Source organism: Chiloscyllium plagiosum, unplaced genomic scaffold, assembly GCF_037043375.1.
Source record: "Chiloscyllium plagiosum isolate Xiang-an unplaced genomic scaffold, Cpla_swu_hap1 HiC_scaffold_10, whole genome shotgun sequence".
In the NCBI taxonomy this organism is placed as follows: domain Eukaryota; kingdom Metazoa; phylum Chordata; class Chondrichthyes; order Orectolobiformes; family Hemiscylliidae; genus Chiloscyllium; species Chiloscyllium plagiosum.
In genome coordinates, this window is record NW_028270148.1 from 83,205,223 (window position 1) to 83,225,004 (window position 19,782).

At 40.0% G+C, this 19,782-nt stretch overlaps 1 protein-coding gene across 5 annotated transcripts in view; it reads right to left on the reverse strand.

The window, feature by feature from the left end:
• The window catches only part of LOC122552951 (unconventional myosin-VI), a 276,023-nt gene that overhangs the window by 194,088 nt on the left and 62,153 nt on the right, over positions 1–19,782 (reverse strand). Inside the window, exon 1 of one of the 5 annotated variants that reach the window (XM_043696241.2) lies at positions 9,440–9,548. The exons of 3 other annotated variants lie outside the window; for them this stretch is intronic. The gene's annotated coding sequence lies outside the window, so the exon portion shown is untranslated. One more of the 5 variants, XM_043696240.2, reaches the window with a different exon arrangement.

The following is a 19,782-nucleotide window of genomic DNA, read 5'->3' on the forward strand; positions in this document are numbered from 1 at the left end:
GTTCCCCATGGGAGACTTATTAGCAAGGTTAGATCTCATGGAATACAGGTAGAACTAGCCATGTGGATACAGAACTGGCTCAAAGGTAGAAGACAGAGGGTGGTGGTGGAGGGTTGTTTTTCAGACTGGAGGCTTGTTACCAGTGGAGTGCCACAAGGATCGGTGCTGGGCCCACTACTTTCATCATTAACTAAATTATTTGGATGTGAGCATAATAAGTATAGTTGGTAAAATTGGACATCAAAATTGGAAGTATAGTGGACAGCAAAGGAGATTACCTCAGATTACAGTAGGATCTTGATCAGATAGCCCAATAGGCTGAGACTTGGCAGATGGAGTTTAATTTAGATAAGTGCTAGGTGCTGCATTTTGGGAAAGCAAATCTTAGCAGGACCTATACACTGAATGGTAAGGTCCGAGGGAGTGTTGCTGAACAAAGAGACCTTGGAGTTCAGGTTCATAGCTCCTTGAAAGTGGAGTTGCAGGTAGATAGGATAGTGAAGGCGGCATTTGGTATGCTTTCTTTATTGGTCAGAGTATTCAGTACAGGAGTTGGGAGGTCATACTGTGGCTATGCAGGACATTGGTTAGACCACTGTTGGAATATTGTGTGCAATTCTGGTCTCCTTCCTATCAGAAGGATGTTCTGAAACTTGAAAGAGTTCAGAAAAGGTTTACAAGGATGCTGCCAGAGTTCGAGGATTTGAACGAAAGGGAGTGGTTGAGTATGGGGCTGTTTTCCCTGGAGCATTGGAGGCGGAGGGGTGACCTTCTAGAGGTTTAGAAAATCATGAGGGGCATGGATAGGGTAAACAGACAAAGTCTTTTCCCTGGGGCGGGGGAGTCCAGAACTAGAGGGCATAGGTTTAGGGTGAGAGGGGAAAGATATAAAGAGAGACCTAAGGGGCAACTTTTTCACACAAGAGGATTGTAGATTACATTACTTAGTGGAAACAGACCCTTCGGCCCAACAAGTCCACACCAACCCTCCGAAAAGCAACCCACCCAGACCCATTCCCCTACATTTACCCTTTCACCTAACACTACTAGCAATTTAGCATGGCCAATTCAACTAACCTGCACATTTTTGGACTGTGGGAGGAAACCAGAGCACCCGGAGGAAACCCACACAGACACGGGGAGAATGTGCAAACTCCACACAGTCAGTCGCCTGAGATGGGAATTGAACCTGGGTCTCTGGCGCTGAGAGGCAGCAGTGCTATCCATTGTGCCACTGTGCTGCCCCTATTCTCTACAGTGTGGAAACAGGCCCTTCGGCCCAATAAGTCCACACCGCCCCTCCGAAGAGAAACCCACCCAAACCCATTACCCTATATTTACCCTAACACACCCAACACTGTGGGCAGTTTAGCACGGCTAATTCACCTGACCTGCACATTTGGGAGGAAACCGGAGCACCCGGAGGAAACCCACGCAGACACAGGGAGAATGTGCAAACTCCACACAGACAGGCAGGAATTGAACCCAGGACCCTGGTGCTATGAGTCGGCAGTGCTAACCACTGAGCCACCGTGCTGCCCTGGTACATGTATGGAATGAGTTGCCAAAGGAAGTTGTGGAGGCTAGTACAATTGCAACATTTAAAAAGGCATCTGGATGGGTATATAAATAGGATGGGTTTGGATGGATATGGGCCAGATGGGGTTGGGATATCTAGTTTGCATGAATGGGTTGGACCGAAAGGTCTGTTTCCGCGCTGTACAGCTCTGACTCTATATAAAATGAAAAGCTGAAGGGAGAAACCCAACAGACCACAATGCCAGTTAAAAATGAAACAAAATACATTACAAAACAGAGGCCTAGTAACATGACCAGAGAAGATGGCACTTGTTCAATGATATCAGTCTGCTCCAGTTAGCATCAGCTCTTTCCCTGTCGACCTGATATTTAGTTTACAGAAACTGAATTACCACGGGACCAATTTATTCAAGTAACTGTTTTATTTTTAAAAAGTGCAAGAAAGGCAAGATGAAATGCGTCTGTTATTCAAATCTGAATGTAACATTGCAGAATATTGTCAATGAATTTAACAGTGCTGAAGCTTTATATATTTTTTGAAAAAAAGCAAGCTGTTCAAAGGATTAAACAAAAAAGGATAGGTGGAGATCCCCAGAGTTTCTTTTATACACAAGAAGCAGTGATCAACAACAGAAGACTTCTTTGTATTTGTTTTCTGGCAAATTCAGCATTTATTATCCACCCCCAAAAGTCCTTCTTGAACTGTTGCAGTCCATCTCAACGAGATGTATTCAAAAAGGTGTTGGGAAGGAATTCCATTTTTCTTGACCAGTGACAATAAGTCACAAAATAATCCCAAGTCAGAATCACACGTGGCTTAGAGGGGAGCTTCCAGATGCAAAGGAGCTTGTAAGTGGCATACAATACTGTCATGGTAGCAAAAGGCAGTCAATGGTAGCCAGGGTGATCATCAAGCAGGTTGATCTTATCTTGGATGGTGTGATACCTTTTGATTGTTGGTAAAGTCACACCCAGCTAGTCAAGTATAGATTACTCAACCACATTCATGATCTTTGTATTATGAATGGAGGAAAGGCTCTGGGGAGTCAGGAAGCAAGTTATTCATCAGATAGTACCCAGCTTCTGATGAGCTCATGTAGTCAGTGTTTGTATGGCAGGTACACAAAAGTCTGTCAATGATGACCCCTAGGATGCTGATGACAAGGGATTCACAATGATAATCCTGGTGAATGTGGACTATGGGAAGTGCAGACAATGTCACACTTGGTGAACATTTTGTCTTAGGAGGATAAGTTGGCCAAGTCATCTTGTACCTTGACTGATATATAAAAGATCTGAAAATGGTCTCAACAAGGTGGACGTGGAAAGATGTTTCCTTTTGTGGGAGAGATTTAAGAGGCTTTGGAACTCTTCACTTCAGAAGGCCAAAAGAACATTTTTAAGACAGAAATAGATGTATTGTTAGGGAAGGGAGTCAAGGGTTAATTGGAGTTAATAAAAATGTAGAATTCAAGTTACAAATCAACAGATCAGCCATTATCTGATTGAATAGCAGGCCAGGTTACAGGGACCAAACCCTACTTGTGCTCCTTTTTCATTATTGGCATTTTTGTATTGAAATCCCATCAGAGGGACAGTGAAGTGTCATCTATGCATTGAGCTTTGCCACATTGCCGAGTATCGGAACCACAGAAGCCAACTCAACAGAAGCCGAATAACATTCTCCAAAAGTTTGCAATTGCATCAACCAAAAAAACTCTGATGCAAGCAAATCACTAGGGAAAAAAAAAAATCTTTCAAAAAGGCCAGTGCCACCTCCTAAACAAAACATGCTACAGCAGATGAAAAGGGGAAGGGGCAGCACTCCAGATCTTCTGCCTGCCCTGCCTTCCCACATGCCCTCTGGTCTATGCAAGACCCCACCCAGTCTCCTTTCTCCCTTCATCTCACATTAAGGTTCTCCAAGAAATTACCAACAAAAGAGGCCAATTCAGTCAATAATGCCTGTGCTGGCTCTTCAAACGTGCAGTTCCCTCACCACTCTCCTTCATGCAATCATTTTTGCTTTTCATCCTTTAAAACAGAAAATTCCAGAACACAAAACACAAAAAACTTCTCGTCTCGCCTTTGACTCTTGTTGCCTATTTACAACGATCCTCAATTTCACCCATCCCACTCAATTTTCTTTTTGTGATGAAGTAGCTGTCTGCTACCCTTTTAAGGGCATAAGAACAACAAACCGGAAGGTGACGACAATTCAGCAATTCCAACCTGTTTACCAATCCAATTAGATTAAGGTTGATATGCATCTTAATTCCATTTATCCACATCAATTTTAGAACACAACGTCCTCATTGAACAAAAGCTGTGCTTTAAAACAATCTTTAACATCAGTGTGGTTGAAAATTCAGTTCTGTAGGTAGGAACAATCTTCTAATCTGATTAATTCTGTGGTGAGAGAGAATGTAGTACTGGTCAGCGATATGTAACAAAGAGGATGAGAGAAAAAGTTCAAGGAGCATTCCTAAGCTTCTCTCATGTACCACTCAGCCAAATACTTGAGAATTTGTCATGTATCCTTTCATTTTGGTCAAATTTGGTATCTCACATGGGAGAAAACGTTTTAATAAATTAATCCATTATTTCAATAACACCTTAATACAAAATTAGAGAGGAAATGCTGCATTTCAAAGATCAATTATGTGATTATGAGATTATGTATCCACTCCAAAAAGATGCTTTGGATGATCTAAAAATTGGAGCTGAAAAAGACTCTTCAGTTTACGAAGATCATTCACATTGTTGTTTCAGTTTTCAAGATGAAGCACAAACAATTCTTTACACTAAACCGAATGGTTATTATAAATTGCCCTTCTCTGCACAATACGACAACTTCGTACTAATGATTGCTATTCCTCTCTGGGGTAGTATACTGGAAATCAAGCGTCACAACTTCCGGAATTGGTTCTCAAAATTCCCCAATTTACGTATCTTTTAGATCCAATTTGACAGAAAACAAAGACCAAGTTTCTGAACTTATCAAAAATGACTACCGGGCGGCATGGTGGCTCAGTGGTTAGCACTGCCACCTCAGAGTCAGGGACCCAGGTTCAATGCCAGCCTTGGGTGACCGTCTGTGTGGAGTTTGCACATTCTCCCTGTGTTTGCGTGGGTTTCCTCCCACAGTCCAAAGATGTGCCGGTCAGGTGACTTGGCCATTCTAAATGGCCCATAGTGTTAGGTGCATTAGTCAGCAGGAAATAGGTCTGGGTGGGTTACTCTTTGGAGGGACGGTGTGGACTTGTTGGGCCGAAGGACCAGTTTCCGCACTGTAGGGAATCTAATCTAATCTAAACTGTCAGCATTTGCAGTCACAGGTGTACAGCATGGAAACAGACCCTTTAGTCCAACTTGTCCATACCGACCAGATCCCCTAAATTAATTTACTTCCATTTCCCAGCATCCTTCTAAACCCTTCCTGGGGTCATCTAGATGTCTTTTAAATGCTGTAATTGTACCAACCTCCACTACTTCTTCTGGCAACTCATTCCCCACACGTACCAACCTTTGCATGAAAAAGTTGCCCCTTAGGTCCTTTTTAAATCTTTATCCTTAAATCCATTACCTCTAGTTCTGGACTCCCCCAGACCAGAAAAAAAGACTTGTCTTTTTATGCTATCGATGCCCTCATGAGGTTATAAACCTCTACGAGGTCACTCCTCAGCTTGCAATGCTCCAGGGAAAAGAGCCCCAGTCTATTAAGCTTCCACTTTCAGCTCAAATCCTCCAACCCTAGTAAAATCCTTGCAAAGTCTTTTCTGAACCCTTTCAAGTTTCATAATATCCTTCTGATAGGAGGAAGACCAGAATTGTATGCAGTATTCCAAAGTGACCTAACCAATGTCCTGTACAGCCGCAACATAGTCAGAGTCATAGAGATGTACAGCATGGAAACAGACCCTTCGGTCCAACCCGTCCATGACGACAAGATATCCCAACCCAATCTAGTCCCACCTGCCAGCGCCCGGCCCATATCCCTCCAAACCCTTCCTATTCATATACCCATCCAAATGACTTTTGAAATGTTGCAATTGTACCAGCCTCCACCACTTCCTCTGGCAGCTCATTCCATACACGCACCACCCTCTGCATGAAAATGTTGCCCCTTAGGTCTCTTTTATAATCTTTCCCCTCTCACCCTAAACCTATGCCCTCGAGTTCTGGACTCCCCAATCCCAGGGAAAAGATTTTGTCTATTTATTCTATTCATGCCCCTCAATTTTGTAAACCTCTATAAAAGGTCACCCCTCAGCCTCCGGCATTCCAGGGAAAACAGCCCCAGCCTGTTCAGCCTCTCCCTGTAGCTCAGATCCTCCAACCCTAGCAACATCCTTGTAAATCTTTTCTGAACCCTTTCAAGTTTCACAACATCTTTCCGATAGGAAGGAGACCAGAACTGCATGCAATATTCCAACAGTGGCCTAACCAATGTCCTGTACAGCCGCAACATGACCTCCCAACATCTGTATTCAATACTCTGACCAATAAAGGAAAACATACCAAATGCCGCCTTCACTATCCTACCTACCTAAGACTCCACTTTCAAGGAGCTATGAACCTGTACGCCAAGGTCTCTTTGTTCAGCAACACTCCCGAGGACCTTACCATTAAGTGTATAAGTCCTGCTAAGATTTGCTTTCCCAAAATGCAGCACCCGCATTTATCCGAATTAAACTCCATCTGCCACGTCTCAGCCCATTGGCCCATCTGGTCCAGATCCTGTTGTAAACTGAGGTAACCCTCTTCGCTGTCCACAACACTTCCAATTTTGGTGTCATCTGCAAACTTACTAACTGTACCTCTTATGCTCACATCCAAATCATTTATGACAAAAAGTAGAGGACCCAGCACCGATCCTTGTGGCACTCCACTGATCACAGGTCTCCAGTCTGAAAAACAACCCTCCAACACTCGGTCTTCTACCTTTGAGCCAGTTCTGTATCCAATAGCTAATTCTCCCTGTATTCCATGAGATCTGGGCTTGCTATTCAGTCTCCCATGGGGAACCTTGTCGAACGCCTTACTGAAGTCCATATAGATCACATCTACTACTCTGCCCTCATCAATCCTCTTTGTCACTTCTTCAAAAAACTCAATCAAGTTTGAGAGACATGATTTCCCATGCACAAAGCCATGTTGACTATCCCTAATCAGTCCTTGCCTTTCCAAATACATGTACGTCCTGTCCCTCAGGATTCCCTCCAACAACTTGCCCACCACCAAGGTCAGGCTCACTGGTCTATAGTTCCCTGGCTTGTCTTTACCGCCCTTAAACAGTGGCACCACGTTTGCCACCTCCAGTCTTCCGGCACCTTACCTGTGACTATCGATAATACAAATATCTCAGCAAGAGGCCCAGCAATCACTTCTCTGGCTTCCCACAAGAGTTCTCGGGTACACCTGATCAGGTCCTGGGGATTTATCCACCTTTACCCATTTCAAGACATCCAGCACTTCCTCCTCTGTAATCTGGACATTTTGCAAGATGTCACCATCTATTTCCCTACAGTCTATATCTTCCATATCCTTTTCCACAGTAAATACTGTTGCAAAATATTCATTTAGTGTCTCCCCCATTTTCTGTGGCTCCACACAAAGGCCTCCTTGCTGATCTTTGAGGTGCCCTATTCTCTCCCTAGTTACCCTTTTGTCCTTAGTATATTCGTAAAAACCCTTTGGATTCTCCTTATTTATATTTGCCAAAGCTATCTCATGTCCCCTTTTTGCCCTCCTGATTTCCTCTTAAGTATACTCCTACTTCCTTTATAGTCTAAGGATTTACTCGATCTATCCTGTCGAAACCTGACATATGCTTCCTTCTTTTTCTTAACTAAACCCTCAATTTCTTTAGTCAGCCAGCATTCCCTATATCTACGAGCCTTTCCTTTCACCCTGACAGGAATATACTTTCTCTGGATTCTTGTTATCTCATTTTTGAAGGCTTCCCATTTTCCAGCCATCCCTTTACCTGCGAACATCTGCCTCCAATCAGCTTTTGAAAGTTCTTGCCTAATACCGTCAAATCCTCTCAATCCACTGACCAATAAAGGAAAGTATACCAAATGCGTTCTTCACTATCCTATGTACCCGTGACTCCATTTTCAAGGAACTATGAACCTGCACATGAAGGATGGTTTTGTTCAGCATCATTCCCCAGGATCTTATAACTAATTGTCTAAGTCTTGCTCCGAATTGCCTTTCCAAAATGCAGCACCTCACATTTATCTAAATTAAACTCCATCTGCCACTTCTCAGCCCATTGACCCATCTGATCAAGATCCCTTTGTACTCTGAAGTAATCTGCTTCACTGTCCATTACACCTCCAATTTTGGTGTCATATGTACACTTACTAACCATACCTCCTATGTTCACATCCAAACCATACGTATGACGAAAAGCAGCAACCCTTGTGGCACACCAATGCTCAGTCCTCCAGCTGAAACTCTAATCTCCTTAAGAAACTTCACAGCCTCCCTCAAAATCACAGGTTTAAAAAAAAAATCGTGTTATGGTCAGAGAGAATGATTGGGAACCCTCTGTTCATACGGTCCACCGAGATGGTACTTTTAGCTCATCAAGGCATACCGTTCCTTGATTCTTCATCTCCAGATACTTTCACTTGTTTGCAGGTTGCATGTGATTGGTTCCCTCTGAAAAAATGAATTTGACTGATCAAGTAAAAGTCACTCCTTTTGGCAATTAAAAAAAAAAGGGAAATAAGCTGGATATCTTCAGACTTGACCTTTTTCTAAAGATTAACACCGGTATAAAAAAAGCTCCTCCTCAACTCTGGCTGTTTCTGCCAAAACACCCCAATATCACCAAAAAAAAATCAAATTTTGTGTATTGACCAGATTGTAGGTGAGAAAATGGTGTATTTTGAAAGCTGCAATTGGCATTGATATTGGATATTAATGACTTCCAGGCATGAAGCCTGATATAATGGATAATTTCCCAATTACAGTGTGCTGCACTCAGACAATATAGCACAGGAAGACATTAAATTTATTTTAGAGAAAATAAACTGAGTGTCCCACTTATCCATTTTTCAACAAAGCCATGTAAATGGTTCCTTTTAAAATATCTAGTTTACTCTTTCAAAATCTATTGATATGCATTCCACCAGTTTTCCAAGTAAAGCAATCCTGATAACTAACATTTACACAAAATATTCTCATCTCTCACTCATTTCTTTTTAAACCAACTAAGCCCAAGTCCTTCCGTTACTTATCTTTCTAAAGAAATCATTTCATTCCCATATGTGTCAAAAATCTTCACAACGTTTAACAGCGAATAGACAGTGAGACATTTGTACATGACTGCTCACCAGTGGAAAGCCACAAAAAGACCCCATTTCTGAATCAACAAAACAAAAAACTGAATCAATGTAGATTCTATTTCTACTATATTAAGACATTTGCACTGATTCAAAAAGGTATCACTCGCAAAGGTGAACAAATTAAACCTTTGACTTTATAAAGCACGAAACAAAATCCCAAAATCCTTAAGCAAAACCAAAACAGTTTGCAAGCATTCAAGCTATTTGTTCCAAAAAAATTACTTGCATTTCAACTAGGAGCCATCAATCAGATACTGACACTCCAACTCTTAACCTTTGGTCAACTCGCAGCTGCTAATACTTGGCTTTTATCCCGCGTTTCAAGCGGTTTCTTTGTACTTTGAGACTTTTACTTAAAGTTGAAAATATGCTGTTTACCTAACAATCTGGGTACAGCTGTGCGTTAGTACATCGTTTGCTCGCGTCTGGGAACTAAATTAAGATGCAGAGATTAAGCATGTCGAAATTTTCACTCCCTCAAAAGGCTGTCGAACTTCAACGATTAGCAAGCTTCAGTCCAGTTTCTAGATATCTCCTACCTGCTGCCGTTCAGAAATCTTAAAAAGGGAACCATTCAGGAAGTAAGTCTGGAGAACATCGCTACTCCAGTTGTAGTGCTTCCTGGTTACCGGGTGCAAAGTAGAAAAATGTTCCACACCCTCTTTCTCCCTCTGATAACCACACAGTAATTACTGACGGCTCAGATTTCAGGCCAGCCATCCCATTACATCACTGAAAGGTCTTCAGTCTTGTTTTTATAGATTCACTGTCATACGGAAGAGTCGAGCTAATACACTTTGCCTGAAGCTTTTGTTAAATTGTTACTATGGATACCAGGGTGCAATGTGAAAGATTTATGACTCCAAACACAAACTATCGAAGGCGCAAAGAATTCAGCATCATTTCTAAATCTCACCAATGGAGAGAAGCCAGCTTGTTCAATTAGGTCTAAACATTGCACAGTTAATTGTTCGGGGTTTGTGCTGAGCTTCCAGAAATACTTGTTAAACATGTAAAACTGTCAGCTCAGACCTTCAGTCATTGACAAGGTTAGTGTATAGAACAATATGGACTTCAGTACAAAAATGTTAGGTTAATTGTAAGACTATTTTACACAAAAAAAATGTAAAACATATTTATAAGCTACGTACAATTTTGTAGGTCCTAAACAAGGTCAAAGGAGAGACAGAAAGATAGTGAGAAGGCAAGGTCTCAACTTAGATAGGGAGGTGTTATAAATGGGAGTTTATCTTGTATTCTTCACTGAATCCCAAGCACATTAATTTTACAACAACTACCCCTCTTCACTTGTTACTAGTATCCTAGAACATGGGATTTTGTTTCAATGTTGAAATCCAATAGAATCATCGAGATATACAGCACAGAAACAGACCCTTTGGTCCAATTCATGTATGTAGACCAGAAAAATCAAGTCCCATTTGTCAGCATTTGTCCCATATCCCTCTAAACCCTTCTTATTCATATGCCCATCCATATGCCTTTGAGGTTATAATTATACCAGTCTCCACTTCTGGCAGATCATTCCATAAACGCATCACCCTCTGCATGAAACGTTGCCCCTTAGGTCCCTTTTAAATCTTTCCCCTCTCACCTTAAACCTATGCTATATAGTTCTGGACTCCCCCAATTCCAGGGAAAAGACCTTGGCCATTTACCATATCCATGCCCCTCACAATTTTACAAACCTTGATAAGGTAACCCCTCCACCTCCAATGCTCCAGGGAAAATAGCCTCAGTCTATTCAGCCTTTCCCTATAGCTAAAACCCTCCAACACTGGCAACATCCTTGCAAATCTTTTCTGATTTCTTTTAATGTTTCACAACACCCTTCCCATGGCAGGGATACCAGAATTGCATGTAGTATTCCAAAAGCGGCCTAACCAATGTCCTACACAGCCACAATGTGACCATCCAACTCCTTTATTCAATGCTCTGACCAATAAAGGAAAGCATACCAAACACCCTCTTCACTATCCTGTCCACCTGCAGTTCCTTGAAAATGGAGTTATGAACTTTGTTCAGCAACACTCCCCAAACACTCCCCATTAAGTGGATCAGTCCTGCCCTGATTTGCCTTTCCAAAATACAGCACTGCACACTTATCTAAATTAAACTCCATCTGCCACTCCTTGGCCCATTGGCTGATCTTGGCATTCTGGTGTACAACTTTAGAACTGTACTAAAAAAAGTATCTGAAAACAATATAAAAAAAAAACTTTGCTCAACTAAGCTGTATGCGCTGAAGGACTAGCTTAAGATATGAATATATATACACACACAAAGCTAGAAGCAAACTTCTAAACCTCTTTCAGCAGACTGACTAGAAAGGAAAATAAACCTAACTCCAGGTGAAAAGGAAGCCCAAATTTCAGTCCATTCCAATCTAACCCAACAAGATCAAAATAACCTAAGTGGAAGGTTGATTTGTGAAGGTGTTGAGAGAGCAATTCCATCAAATTCTTAAAATGGACAAAACACTATAGTAAAACATTACTCTCAATACTGCACAAATTAGCAGTTTCACTTATTCAGAATATTAAAACCATAAAATCATGAGAAAGGAGCAGAATTTACCCATTGAGTCCCCTCCATTTGATTATGACTGAAATGTTTCTCAACTCCCTTCTCCTGCTCTCTCTCCATAATCCTTGGTCCCCTTACTAATCAAGAACCTGTCAATGTTTGTCTTAAAGATGCTCAATGACTTGGCAATGCGTTCCATAGATTCATCACTCTGCCTCAAGAAATTTCTCATCTCAGTTCTACAGAGTCATCCCTTCACAGAAGCTGTGCTCTCAGGTGCTAGTCTCTCCTAATAGTCAGTCCTGATATAACGCATTAGTTCCATTCTTCTGTGATTTCACGTTAAGAAAATTGTGCAATAGCCACACCATTTAAATTAATGAGGCTGGAATCGCATTGTAGCCAATACAGGTAAGGAAAGTTTGCACTGTGCAATAACAGTCTGAAATCTGCAATCATATTAAAGCCAATTCTCATTGAAGTACACATTATAGCAAAGCAAACTGTAATGAAAACATCTTCTCCAAGTTCACTCTATCCAGGCCTCTCAGTATTCAGTAAGTTTCAATGAGATCCCCCACATCCTTCTAAATTTCATCAAATACAGACCCAGAATCCTCAACCACAAGCCCTTAATTCCCAGGATCATCCTTGTGAACCTCCTCTCAATCCCCTCCAATGCCAACACTTCCTTCCTTAGGTACAGGGCCAAAAGCTCCTCACAATATTCCAAATGTGGTCTGACCAGAGCCTTTTACAACCACAGCAGTACACATCCCTACTCTTATATTCAAGCAGTTTTGAAATGCATGTTAACATTGCATTTGCCTTCCTAACTGCCAACTGAATCTGCATGCTAACCGTAAAAGAATCCTGAACTAGGACTCAATTCCACTGTGCTTTAGATTTCCAAAACCTTTTTCCCCATTTAGAAAATACGCCTTTATTCTTTCTATCAAAGTGCATAACCTCAAACTTTCCCATATTGTATTCCATTTACCACTTTGTCCATTTACTCATGTCTAATTCTTCCTGCAGCCCCCCAGCTTCTTCAAAACTAAATTACCCCTCCACCTGTCTATATGTCATCTGCCTCCTTTGCAGCACCTTGTCAAAGAACTTCTGGAGATCCAAATAGATCACATTCACTGGCTCTCCTTTGTCTAACTTACTAATTATCTCTGAAAGAATTCTACCAGATAGGTCAGGTATGACTTCCCCTTGACAAAGCTGTGCTGACCTAGTCCCATTTTGTCATGCACTTCCAAGTACTCCATAATCTCATCCTTAATAATGAACTCTAAAATCTTACCAATATTAAGAAAAGGTGGCTGTAGAAAGTAAGGGTCAGGGTCTAAGAGAGAAGAATTCATTTGGTACTGGCTTGCCTTCATTTAAGTATATCGCAAGAGTCTTGTACAATTCAGTTCACAATTCACCATACAGAACTGTAAAAGAGGAAAATGAATCTAGTTTCCTTCATTGATACCCTGCATCTTTAGCTACAAAAAAATTGAATACGTACATCTAAAGTGGTCATATTTTAGATGCAAAAAAAAACTCTAGAAAAATTTAAAATCTTAATTCAACTATTTTGAGAGACTTGGTTCAGTTGTAGAAATTTTGTCAGATTAAGACACCCTCCCAGAAACCTAAACATATAAAGTGCCACTTCAGTGAAGTGCTAAGGGAGCCCTGGACACACTGAGCTGCTGACTTGTGGATAAGAGTTCCAGCAGCTCTCATGAGGCAGTCAGTACTAGAAATGGAACTGAACATTTACACAGGATATGGAGTTGGGAATTCAAACCAAGGTCAAGCAAGAGACTGGAGGTTACAAATAGTTTGGGTGAATCTGAAACGCCAAAATAGTGTTTGAGACAGGATCCAAAAGACAATAGCTCACTTTCCAAAACATTTAAGGGGAGGAAGCTATAGTTCAAAGATTGGCTTCACAGGCACAGACTGACAGCACAGAAATAGTAGTGGAGAGGTTGAGTTGGCAACCGAATGGAAACTGGCCTCGTGTGTAGACAACATCACTAAGTGGCAGTGTGCAACATTTAAATTCAATTCCTTTCACAGTAAATGATAACCTTCCTAATTATTTGCTGTACCTGCACACTCACCTTTTGCAGTTCATGAATTGGAACACCCAGAGCCCCTCCAATCTCAGTTCTGAAACCACTCATCTTTTAGATTCTTTTTCATTCTTCCTTCCAAACGAAACAATTGCACACTTTCCCACTGGATACTCCATTTGCTACATTTTTGCTCACTCAATCTAATTATATCCCGAAACAACCTTCTGCCAGCTTCACAACTCACTACTCATCTTTGTGCCATCAGCAAACTTAGCAACTGCACCCTCCCCTCTCCATCATACAAATCACATAGCAAGTGTGAAAAGGTTGTGATGCCAGCACTGATCCCTATGGCATGCCACTTGTTACACCTTGCTAATCAGAAAATGACCCATTTGTATATACTGTTTTCTGTTAGCTTGCCAATCTCCTAATCATGCCAATATGTTAGTCCCAAAACCATCAGTTTTAATTTTAACACATGGGACATTCACTGGTATTCCTTTGTCCACAGAACACACAACTTCTTCAAAGAATTCCAATAGATTGAATAAACACAATTTCCCTTCAAAATAATCAGCTGAAATTATTTTGTGAACTTTTCCAAACAGCCTGCTATAACTGCTTTGATAACAGTTTTTAACAACTTCCCAGTGGCATTTGAAATATTTAGCCTGTTGATTTCTGTTTTCTGTGTCCCTCCCTTTCTGACCAAAAGGAGATACATTCACTATTTTTCAATCTAACGTAACATTCCATGATTTAAGGTATGTTGGAAAACTAATCACATCAACTATTTCACTAGTCACTTCTTTTGGGATCCTAGAATAAAATTCACCAGGATCCAGGTTCTTTGCTGCCTGCAGCAATGATTTGCTCAATACTACTTCCTTGGTGATTGCAACTGTCCTGAATTCCTCCCTTCCACCCATTTCTTGATTTACAGCTATTTCTGTTACTAGTATCTTTTATAGTGAAGACTGATGAAATGAACCTTTTCAAATTGTCTACCATTTTTCCTTATTAATTACCCAGACTCCTTCCATAAGACAAAGATTCATTTTGTTAACTACTTTTTTAAAAAATATCTAAGAAACTGTGACAATCTGCTTTAATATTTATTGCCAGCTTTCTTACACTCTTTTTCCTTATCAATCCTTTCTTTATTGTTCTTTATATTCTGTCCAATCTTCTGCCCCACCACTCTGCACAAAATGTGTTCCCCTCCACTCCCACCATTAATACTATTGTTAGCGGTTCTAATTAGATAGTCGTTCCACCCATTGGATTTTTTTCTTCTGTTTGAAATGCATCTATTTCAGAATAGACAAAATATCCCCTTAATGTTTGCCACTCTACATCTATTGACAAACCCATCAATTTGCAAGTTCACTTTTGCAAGCTGTGCTTTCATATGCTCATATTGCTCTTATCTAAAATTTAAAACATTAGCCATGGACCCATATTTCTCTCCTTTAAATTGAATCTACAACTCATTCATACTATGGTCACTGCTACCTCGGGGTGCATTCATTGTAACATTAATTGATCCTATCTTATTGTACAAACTAGGTTCATGAATGTGAGACTTCTGGTCAGCTCAACAAATGTGCTGTCCTAAGAAACTAACCTGAAGACATTCTATGAGCTCATCTAGGTTATTATTCCCCATTCGATTTTTCCTGGGTTGTTTGGAGCTAAACTCCCTCATTTTATCCTTCTGACAGATTTCCATTTGTCTTCCTTTATACTCTGCTTGACCATATAGTGACTGTCAGTTGGTCTTCTTGCTTTTATTATTTCAACTCTATCCAAAAATTGTTTCTACAGCCTGGCTTAATGAACTTAGCACAGCCAGCTATACTGCGCTAATTAACAGTGCCACATCTCCACATTTCCAATTTCCTGACCTTCCTAAACATCATGGACACTTCAATATTCACGTCTCAGTCTGTGTCATTCTGCAGCCATGTCTTTATAATGACTATCAAACGATTCTTTGTTGAAATATTCTGGAGGCCAGTCAAGAGAGTGCAACAGAATAGTTAAGTCGAAAAGGTAGCAGATTAAGGTGTCAGCAGATGAGCTGAGGCAAAATAAGGGAGATAGAAATAGGCAGTCTTCGGGACAGCACAACTATGTGGTCAAGTGCTCATTTCAGGCTCCATGAAGATACCAGGTAGGAAACACAGTATCTGACTTTTAACCTTAGGCATTTACAAGGGAGAGAGATGGCATCAGTTGCTAGGGAATTTAGGTCAAGGCCCTAAGCCAATAGCTCAAGTCTTCTCGATATTTATATCAGAGAAATCTTTGATCATCATGTTCTAAAAATATTAGATCAGCAGTCTAATAAATTAAGCAACAGTAGAAGTGATGTGGTGTGTTAGAACCAGGTGTCGTTGGTGAGAGGGTTAGAGTGAATATACATGTGAAAATTAATGCTTTGTTTTCAGATGATATTGATAAAAGAACAGTATGTTGGTAAGAAATAGGTGGGATGAAGAATAGTTCGTTAGGAAACAGAGGTTTAACAGTGTAGGTGTGGAAAGGGAAGCTATTGCAAGTGATATTTTGGTTATGAATAGGTAGATAAGAATGGAGTCCCACCCAGGTGAACAGGAAAATGACTGGAGGACAATTGTGCAGTCAACCATGTGAAAATGTTGTAGGTCAAGTAAGTAAAAGGAGAGATCGCCTACCTTTGTTGAAGTCACATTGGAATTTGTGTCTTTGATCAGAGTTATTACAGTCATGTAGTAGGACTGGAAAACCGATTAAATGTATTCAGACCTGACGATTGGTCAGTAAAAGGTTGTCTACATTTCTACAACCTTAGTGAGAAGTTTACATGACATAAAACAAACCAGAACAATTCACATTTTCTGTCCTGACAAATTGTCTGACAAAGTTTCGACCAATCCCTCTGCAATCAAAATATGCTCCGCCACTCCTTCATTACCAGTCTCATCAAATGTTCTTCAACTTTTCAGAACTGACCTGTCTCCACAAAACATTTTAAAAATGTTACCATATACCCTGTAGAATCCATGCTATTTCAGTAAAGGTCATTGTGACTTTATAGTTACTACAACAGTAGTCAAAGCAAATTTCTATGGCTGACACCTTCTTGATCAATTGCAATTGTTATACACCCAGGCATACGGATATGAAATACCAGTATGTACTATTGTATTTTATTAAGGTCTCGTTTCAGAAATCGGCATTTACCACAGATTTAAAATCCTGCAGGCAATTTAAGATTGACACATTTGTTTGACATGGGGCACAGAGATAAAGAAACTGCTGCACTCTATTTTCTGGGAAAATAAAAGAATTTTCCATTTGACATTGTCAGTGATAGCATTAAAGTATTAAGTATTCTCAGGGCACAATGAGCGTGTGTTAAAACTTCTGTTGCTCTCCTAATCATCTTAAATGGAAGAATTTGTATTTGCATAATACCTTATTAAGTACTGAAAGAGATCTCAAAGCTCTTTGTAGCTAATAAGTTATGTCTGAAGTGCAGTCTTTGTTGCTATTTATACACAAAGATAGCAGCCATTTTGCACACAGCAAGATCCAATATGATAACTCATCAGATTTGGTTGTAATAGTTTGAGAGAAAGAGGACGACTTTGGGAGAGTTCCCTGCTCTTCTTTAAACAGTGCCACAGGTTAATCTACATCGACCCAAGCACTAAATAAAAACTGGAAGAACTGCGGATGCTGTAAATCAGATACAAAAACAGAAGTTGCTGGAAAAGCTCAGCAGCTCGACCAGGATCGGTGAAGAAAAATCAGTGTTAAATGTTTCAGGTCTAGTCAAAAGTAGGAGGCCTAGCAATTTGAAGGTGACTTACAATGACTAAATCACAAATTTTCTTTTTAAATAAAAGTTTAATATCCAATTATCAACAAACAGAATAAGTATTAAACTGTGAAATTCCTTGATAGGACTACAAACTCGATACATTTCACGGAAGTGTTTTAACCATACCAGAGTGTTGCACAATCAAGGCGTCTTATTTCAAGATGAATATTGACTAATGAAACTGGAAATTTACAATCATGTATAAAAACAATGACAAAAGTGTTACTATTCAGTCAATGATTGTGATCAATATAACGTCAATTCCGTCCTTTTAGCCAAGTCACTTGTATAACAGGGATTTACAGACGTTATAAAGATTTGGCCAAAACCTACGTGTCAGAAATTGCTGGCGAAACTCAGATCTGGCAGCATCTGTGGGAAGAAAGCAGAGTTAACATTGAAATCAGTGGCTCCTTATCCAAGTGCTCTTAAGAGTCACCAAACTCAAAATGTTAACTTATTCTTCTCACAGGTGCTGCTAGACTTGGTGATTTTTACCAGCAATTCCTGTTTTATTGTTTTTCTATAATTTACACGATGCAGCTGTTAAATGTGGGTTGAATTATGAAAGAAAAATATTCTCCATCAACACTTTTCAAAATTTGTTGCTTTGCAAGTCAACAAATATTTAAAAAGTACCTGTGCAATTATCCTCTGCCCATCTTCCAAAACTTACTGCTGACTAAATTTATACTCATTGCAAGGCTCCCATTGGTAAAAACCTACAGTTGAATTAAAGTGAAACATTCTTGCCTTTTCCCAGTGGCATACATTGCATGTAATTTGTTTCCCACTATGAATTTCTGTTCTTGAAAACAGAAGTATGGCATAGCTCAGGCAAAGTTGCAATTTTAAAAACAAATTTACAGTGAAGCATATCAATTCAGCAGAGAAAATTGTTATTTAATACTTAACTTTGATTAATTTTGACGACTGTGGGTTCGCAGGCGAGAGTGTGGTGCTGGAAAAGCACAGCAGGTCACGCAGTATCAGAGGAGCATCGACGTTTTGGGCATAAGCCCTTCAACAGGATGTGGGTTCACGTCAATTGTACCTCACCGATTGCAAAGCACTTTGTGATGTCTAGTGGTTATGAAAATTGCTCTATTAATGCAAATATTTCTTTCAGTGTACTAAACTGTTCCACAAAGAAATTTCCCAAGTTCAGCACTCCACTGAGCAACATTTTGAATATAAAATTCATTACAAAAGCTGTTAGAGCATATTTGCCTCCAACTCAGAGTACAACAAAATAGGAAAGACATTTAGACCATGATTCTGCTCAAAAATCTTTCATATTCAGCCTCTCAAAATTAAACACAAAAAGAATTATTCACAAACAAAACTATCAAATTTCAAATTACTTCCTGTAGTGGCAGTCTAGAGAGAAAAAACATTGCAAAAATACATAACTTCATCAAACACTTGGCAAACAAAACATCAACTAATTGGACTTCCTTGCTTGTTCAGTATCCATTTTCACATGTATGCTACTTGAGGTGAAAAAGAATAAGCAGAAAATAACCTACAAAATTACTTAAACATATATACAGAAGGGAAACAAATGTATCAAGGTCTTGCAACTATTTCTACAAAATATTTGGTACAAAAATTTTTCAGAATCTGAAAAGCAAATAAATCTCTTCTGCTTCCAACGTGTCTGCATCCCTAATTATAGGAAGTCAACCATGCCATTTTCCTCCAACGCTGCTCCACTATTATCCACTTGAACAGGACTACAAGCACCTGGCTCCATTTTCATATACACAGTCACAACCAGAGAATCTCTTCCTACTGGCTCGAATATCTGAAGTGTCCCTCAAAGATCCATCCTTGGACCCTCATTAATTCTTATCGACACATTGATCTTCAGCAACATTAGCCAAAACTACTTCAATTTCCACAAGTGTACTGATGACATCCAGCTCATCCTCACCGCCAACTCCCTCCGATCCTCCCCGCCTTGTAATTTGCCATATTGCTTATCTAATATCCATTACTGGAAAAGCCGAAATTTTATCCACTGTTACAAATTTGAGACTTGCACAAGACAATGGTTTTAAAATGTTTAATTAATGGGGAAATAGAATGCTCTGGAGAAGGGAGATTGTGATCCTATTAGCTCTGCTTGGATACAGGTCCTTTTGACTGAATTATCATAGGGAAAAGGGGCCCAAGCAGAAACTTTGAAACAGAAATAAGGACAATTGCTTTTTGTGCAGAAAGAATTCATTGGCTTGGAGAAACAGAAGCAACTAAAGTGTAGGCTTAACTGTTTTGGTGTTTGAAAGTCTGTAAAATTTGATTCTTTATTTGAGTAGAAGGAAACAAAACTGACAGTACCTTTGAGATGCATGAAAGACTGAGCAGCTGAGACAGA